At 47.9% G+C, this 7,459-nt stretch overlaps 1 protein-coding gene across 2 annotated transcripts in view; it reads right to left on the minus strand.

The window, feature by feature from the left end:
• Positions 1-6,618, minus strand: part of SLC5A9 (solute carrier family 5 member 9) — a 44,879-nt gene extending 38,261 nt beyond the window's left edge. Inside the window, exon 1 of one of the 2 annotated variants that reach the window (XM_054473773.1) lies at positions 6,513-6,618. The gene's annotated coding sequence lies outside the window, so the exon portion shown is untranslated. Of the gene's footprint in view, positions 1-2,669; positions 2,728-6,512 lie in introns of those variants that run through there. The other variant, XM_054473774.2, reaches the window with a different exon arrangement.
• Between the last annotated feature and the right edge of the window lie 841 nt (positions 6,619-7,459).

Here is a 7,459-nt window from a genome sequence, read left to right on the forward strand (position 1 = left end):
ACTGGGAAGGCAGCCTTCCCTTGGTGTTTAATCATTGCAGAGATGCCTCCCTGATTATTCACCCACGTTTCAGAGGTGTCAGATGTTTCAGAGGCAAGGACGCCTGCCTTGGTCCTTCACCCTTAGTGGCAAGTCCCGCTTTTCTAGGGGAGGGGCAAGTACCCCAACTCCTTCTCTCCATGTCTCTACCCCTTCTCCGCTTTTCTGGAGGAGGGGCAAGAACCCCTCAACACCTTCTCCTTCACCCTTAGTGGCAAGTCCCACTTTTCTAGGGGGCAAGAATCCCCAATCCCTTATTTCTGTGGCCTGACCTCTTATCTCTGCGCCCTGATCCCTTATTTCCCTGCTCCGACCTCTTATATCTCTGTGCCCCGATTCCTTATTTCCGTGCCCCAACTTTTTATACCTCTGTGCCCTGATCCCTTATTTCCACACTCCGACCTCGTATCTCTGCACCCTGACCCCTTTCCCTCTTTTCTGGAAGGTAAGAACCCCTGAACCGCTTCCCTCTGTGTCTCTACTCTCCCTTTTCTTTAAACTTGCCTCCTTCACTATAGGCAACCTTCCACCCTCCATTCCTCCTTCTTCTCCCTTAGCCTGTGTTCTTAAGAACATGAAACCTCTTCAACTCTCACCTAATCTAAAACCTAAATGCCTTATTTTCTTCTACAATGCCGCTTGACCCCAATACAAATTTGACAGTAGTTCTAAATAGGCAGAAAATGGCACTTTTGATTTCTCCATCCTACAAGACCTAAATAATTTTTGTCGAAAAATAGGCAAATGGTCTGAAGTGCCTGACGTCCAGGCATTCTTTTACACATCAGTCCCTCCCTAGTCTCTGTGCCCAGTGCAACTTGTCCCAAATCTTCCTTCTTTCCCTCCTGCCTGTCCCCTCAGTCCCAACCCCAAGCGTCACTGAGTCTTTCTAATCTTCCTTTTCTACAGACCCATCTGACCTCTTCCCTCCTCCCCAGGCTGCTCCTCGCCAGGCCGAGCTAGGTCCCAATTCTTCCTCAGCCTCTGCTCCTCCACCCTATAATCTTTTTATCAGCTCCCCTCCTCACACCCAGTCCAGTTTACAGTTTCATTCCATGAGTAGCCCTCTCCCACCTGCCCAGGAATTCTCTCTTAACAAAGTGGCTGAAGCTAAAGGCATAGTCAAGATTAATGCTCCTTTTTCTTTATCAGACCTCTCCCAAATCAGTAAGCATTTAGGCTCTTTCATCAAATATGAAAAACCCAGCCCAGTTCATGGCTTGTTCGGCAGCAACCCTGAGATGCTTTACAGCCCTAGACCCTAAAAGGTCAGAAGGCCATCTTATTCTCAATATACATTTTATTACCCAATCTGCTCCCAACATTAAACAAAACTCCAAAAATTAAATTCCAGCCCTCAAACCCCACAACAGGATTTAATTAACCTCGCCTTCAAGGTGTACAGTAATAGAAAAAAGTTGCAGTTCCTTGCCTCCACTGTGAGACAAACCCCAGCCACATCTCCAGCACACAAGAACTTCCAAACGCTTAAACCGCAGTGGCCAGGCGTTCCTCCAGAACTGTCTCCCCCAGGAGCTTCTACAAGTGCCAGAAATCTGGCCACCAGGCCAAGGAATGCCCGCAGCCCAGGATTCCTCCTAAGCCATGTCCCATCTGCGCAGGAACCCACTGGAAATTGGATGGAAATCGGACTGTTCAACTCACCTGGCAGCCACTCCCAGAGCCCCTGGAACTCTGGCCCAAGGCTGTCTGACTGACTCCTTCCCAGATCTTCCCAGCTTAGCGGCTGAAGACTGATGCTGCCCTATCGCCTCAGAAGCCCCGTAGACCATCACGGACACCAAGCTTTAGGTAACTCTCACAGTGGAGGGTAAGTCCGTCCCCTTGTTAATCAATACGGAGGCTACCCACTCCACATTACCTTCTTTTCAAGGGCCTGTTTCCCTTGCCTCCATAACTGTTGTGTGTATTGATGGCCAGGCTTCTAAACCTCTTAAAACTCCCCAACTCTGTTGCCAACTTAGACAATACTCTTTTAAGCACTCCTTTTTAGTTATCCCCACCTGCCCAGTTCCCTTATTAGGCCGAGACACTTTAACTAAATTATCTGCTTCCCTGACTATTCCTGGGCTACAGCCACACCACATTGCCGCCTTTTCCCCCAGTTCAAAGCCTCCTTCACATCCTCCCCTTGTATCTCCCCACCTTAACCCACAAGTATAAGACACCTCTACTCCCTCCTTAGCGACTGATCCTGCACCCCTTACCATCCCATTAAAACCTAATCACTCTTACCCCACTCAATGCCAATATCCCATCCCACAGCATGCTTTGAAAGAATTAAAGCCTGTTATCACTTGCCTGTTACAGCATGGCCTTTTAAAGCCTCTAAACTCTTCTTACCATTCCCCCATTTTACCTGTCCTAAAACCAGACAAGGCTTACAGGTTAGTTCAGAATCTGCGCCTTATCAACCAAATTTTTTTGCCTATCCACCTTGTGGTGCCAAACCCATATACTCTCCTATCCTCAATACCTCCCTCTACAACCCATTATTCTGTTCTGGATCTCAAACATGCTTTCTTTACTATTCCTTTGCACCCTTCATCCCAGCCTCTCTTTGCTTTCACTTAGACTGACCCTGACACCCATTAGGCTCAGCAAATTACCTGAGCTGTACTGCCTTAAGGCTTCACAGACAGCCCCCATTACTTCAGTCAAGCCCAAATTTCATCCTCATCTGTTACCTATCTCAGCATAATTATCATAAAAACACACAGGCTCTCCCTGCTGATCATGTCTGATTAATCTCCCAAACCTCAATTCCTTACAAAACAACAACTCCTTTCCTTGCTAGGCATGGTTAGTGTGGTCAGAATTCTTACACAAGAGCCAGGACCGCACCCTGTAGCCTTTCTGTCCAAACAACTTGATCTTACTGTTTTAGCCTAGCCATCATGTCTCCGTGCAGCTGCTGCTGCTGCCCTAATACTTTTAGAGGCCCTCAAAAATCACAAACTATGCTCAACTCACTCTCTACATTTCTCATAACTTCCAAAATCTATTTTCTTCCTCATACCTGACGCATATACTTTCTGCTCCCCAGCTCCTTCAGCTGTACTCACTCTTTGTTAAGTCCCACAATTACCATTGTTCCTGGTCCGGACTTCAATCCGGCCTCCCACATTATTCCTGATACCACACCTGACCTCCATGACTCCCTGATCCACCTGATATTCACCCCGTTTCCCCATATTTCCTTCTTTCCTGTTCCTCACCCTGATCACGCTTGATTTATTGATGGCAGTTCCACCAGGCCTAATCGCCACACAGCAGCAAAGGCAGGCTATGCTATAGTACAAGCCACTAGCCCACCTCTTAGAACCTCTCATTTCCTTTCCATCGTGGAAATCTGTCCTCAAGGAAATAACTTCTTAGTGTTCCATCTGCTATTCTACTACTCCTCAGGGATTATTCAGGCCCCTTCCCTTCCCTACACATCAAGCTCAAGGATTTGCCTCCACCCAAGACTGGCAAATTGGCTTTACTCAACACGCCCCAAGTCAGAAAACTAAAATACCTCTTAGTCTAGGTAGACACTTTCACTGGATAGGTAGAGGCCTTTCCTACAAGGTCTGAGAAGGCCACCGCAGTCATTTCTTCCTTTCTGTCAGACATAATTCCCCAGTTTAGCCTTCCCACCTCTATACAGTCTGATAACAGACCAGCCTTCATTAGACAAATCAGCCAAGCATTTTTTCAGCTCTTAGTATTCAGTGAAACCTTTATATCCCTTACAGTCGTCAGTCTTCAGGAAAAGTAGAACAGACTAATAGTCTTTTAAAACCACACCTCACCAAGCTCAGCCACCAACTTAAAAAAGACTGGACAATACTTTTACCACTTTCCCTTCTCAGAAGTCAGACCTGTCCTCAGAATGCTACAAGGTACAGCCCATTTAAGCTCCTGTATAGACGCTCCTTTTTATTAGGTCCCAGTCTCATTCCAGACACCAGACCAACTTAGACTGTGCCCCAAAAAAACTTGTCATCCCTACTATCTTCTGTCTAGTCATACTCCTATTCACAGTTCTCAACTACTCATACATGCCCTGCTCTTGTTTACACTGCCGGTTTACACTGTTTCTCCAAGCCATCACAGCTGGTATCTCCTGGTGCTATCCCCAAACTGCTACTCTTAACTCTTGAAGTAAATAAACAATCTTTGCTGGCAGGACTATGCTGAATCTCCTTAGGCACTCTCTAATCAGATGTCCTAGGTCCTCCCAATTCTTAGACCTTTTACACCTGTTTTTCTCCTTCCCTTATTCCATTTAGTTTTTCAATTCATACAAAACTGTATCCAGGCCATCACCAATAATTCTACACGACAATGTTTCTTCTAACAACGCCACAATATCACCCCTTACCACAAAATCTTCCTTCAGCTTAATCTCTCTCACTCTAAGTTCCCACGCCACCCCTAATCATGCTTGAAGCAGCCCTGAGAAACATCGCCCATTATCTCTCCATACCACCCCCAAAAATTTTCACTGTCCCAACACTTCACCACTATTTCATTTTATTTTTCTTATTAATATAAGAAGACAGGAATGTCAGGCCTCTGAGCCCAAGCTAAGCCATCAAACCCCCTGTGACCTGCACGTACACATCCAGATGGCCTGTTCCTGCCTTAACTGATGACATTCCGCCACAAAAGAAGTGAAAATAGCCTGTTCCTGCCTTAACTGATGACACTGTCTTGTGAAATTCCTTCTCCTGGCTCATCCTGGCTCAAAAGCTCCCCTACTGAGCACCTTGTGACCCCCACTCTGCCTGCCAGAGAACAACACCCCTTTGACTGTAATTTTCCTTTATCTACCCAAATCCTATTAAAACGGCCCCACCCTTATCTCCCTTCGCTGACTCTCTTTTCAGATTCAGCCCACCTGCACCCAGTTGCAATAAACAGCTTTATTGCTCACACAAAGCCTGTTTGGTAGTCTTTTTACACGGACGCGAGTGAAATTTATTGGCTGATTTCCATTGCTTGTTTGGATTGTCTGACTCTGAAAGCTGTGCTGCACCACCATCCCTTCCCTCCAGGGCAGAGGGCATGGAAGGGGCATCCCTCCTGGTGGTGGGTGGACAGCGGCTCTGTTTTGCCCCTCTGCATGGGAGCTCTGAGTGATACAGGAGCTAGAAAGAAATTACTTAGGCAGATAGAAAGGGCACCAGGGTCCTCGCGGAATTTCCCTTTTAACAAAAAGCAGCCCCCAAATCATCTCTTTTCTAACAAAGAGCAGTCTGAAAAATCGAGCTGCAGACATAGATAAGCAAGCTGGAAACTTGCACGGGTGAATGCTGGCAGCTGTGTCAATGGAAAAGGGCTACCTGGAAGCCAGGTATGTTCAACATGGAGGCTCCACCTTCCCTTTTCTTTGTCACGACATGTACATTAAAGAACAAGGTAACATGGCTCCGGCCAGGGAGAACCCATCTGCATAAGAAAAGATTAGGGTGGGGTGGTCAGCTTCTTCCACACTATGCAAATGACACACCTCATCCGACCAATCTTTCGTGCCCTATGTAAATCAGACACTGTCTCCTCAAGCTCATCTACAAAATCTGCATTTCACCACGGAGGCAGCAACCCATTTTCTCCACCACCCCTCTGCACAGAGAGCTCTTCTCTTTCTTTAGCCTATCTAACTTCCACTCTTAACCTAACTCTGGTGGGTCCACGTCCTAGATTTCCGTGGCCATGAGACAACGAATCTTGGGTATTTACCCCAGACAACAATGCCACTTCATGAGAGGGCACACAGATGTCTGGACTGGGGATAGGGCTTTCCACTGGGTCTGGGCCCCAGTTCCAGAGGCCGTGCCGGCCCCTCCCCTGCCAGCTGTCCCTCACTCATCCCTCCTTTCCTGCCCCCCTCTAGCCCTAATTTCATAAGGCCTACTGATGCTATTTTTTTCCCACATGCCTGTGCTCAGTTCAGTTCATATGCAAATGCAATTCCATTGATTAATCTCAGCCACTCATGGAGCGTATTCTGTGCCAGGCCCTGTGTCAGGCTGTCCCACTGCACAACTCCAGGGAGCACCATTACCCAAGAATACAGTGCCAGTGGTGCCCCTGGCATTGTGGAAGCAGTGCCTCTGCTCTCTGCACTGGGTACAGGGGGAGAAGAAGCTTACGGGGCCCTTGCAGGCCAGGAGAGGTGCTCTGTGTCCTCACAGTACCCCCCCCTCAACCATCAGGGCCAAGGCTTCGGGGTGCTTCCCTGTCAGATGGCAAAGTGCTGGTGGGAGGGTGGAAGGAGACCCTATGTGGACAGGCTAAAAATACTCAATTCCAAGAGGAAAGGATTGTTATGTAGGTGAGTAGGTCTGAGGAGGATGGTGACAGGAATCCAAGGGTGGAGAAAAGAAAGGAAGGCACATGAAGGAGAATGGTACACTCTAGCCACTGAAACCTCACACCTGCCAGCCCCAGCCAACTCTTACCTGTGCAGCCTTCTGCAGCCTGGCCTGGACAAAACCTCCTGGGGCCCTAGCTCTCTGTCCCAGGCTCCTGGGCAGCAGCTCCCCAGGCATGGAGCAGCTCCTGCTGGCCTCTGACAGCTGCTCTGACAGTGCCAGGAGGGCTGTGAAGGTTAGGGATGTGCCCTGGCTCCACTCCCAGGTGAGGCAGTTGGAAAGGCCCAGAAGTCTCATTCCAGTCTATGGGGCCCAGGCCTCTGAGGGACAGCACTTGGCTTTGCTACCAGATTTGGTTCTGGAACAGAGAGGACTTGCTTTGGGCTCAGAGTGCTCCAGGACCCCAGGGTCAGATGCGGAAGGAAGACCCCAGCTCAGGGCTGGGAGCTGTTGTTGCTGCTGGCAGCCCAGCTGCTACGTACCTGGGCAAACAGGTTTCTCAAGACAGGAGGAGAGTACAGACTTGCAGTTGTAAGATGAGTGAGTCCTGGGGCTCTAATGTAGAGCATGGTGACTGTGGTTAATAATACTCTATTGTTTATATAAAAATTGCTAAGAGAGTGGATCATAAGTGTTCTCACCACACACACACAATGGTAACTATGTGAAGTGATAGATGTATTAATTAACTTGATTGTGGTAATCATCTCACAGTGTATACCTACATCAAGTCATCACACCATATACCTTAAGCAGATATAATTTTTATTTGTTCATTATGCCTCAATAAAGCTGAAAAAATAAAAATAAAACAACGCATCCACACACAAAGACAGGAGGAAAGGGCGGCTAATACTAGAGACACGGCCATCGTTTGGACCTTAGAAAGTAGGTCTTGGTGTTGAGTTACAGTTCATGCATGGGTGTGTCCAGCAGGTGCACACCCGCTCATGCACACACCATCCCCCCACCCACACACACACACTATTTGTAGCTTGTCTGGGAAAGCACTATGTAGTCATGAGTGCACATTG

This window comes from Pongo pygmaeus, chromosome 1 (genome assembly GCF_028885625.2).
Source record: "Pongo pygmaeus isolate AG05252 chromosome 1, NHGRI_mPonPyg2-v2.0_pri, whole genome shotgun sequence".
Classification (NCBI taxonomy): Eukaryota; Metazoa; Chordata; class Mammalia; order Primates; family Hominidae; genus Pongo; species Pongo pygmaeus.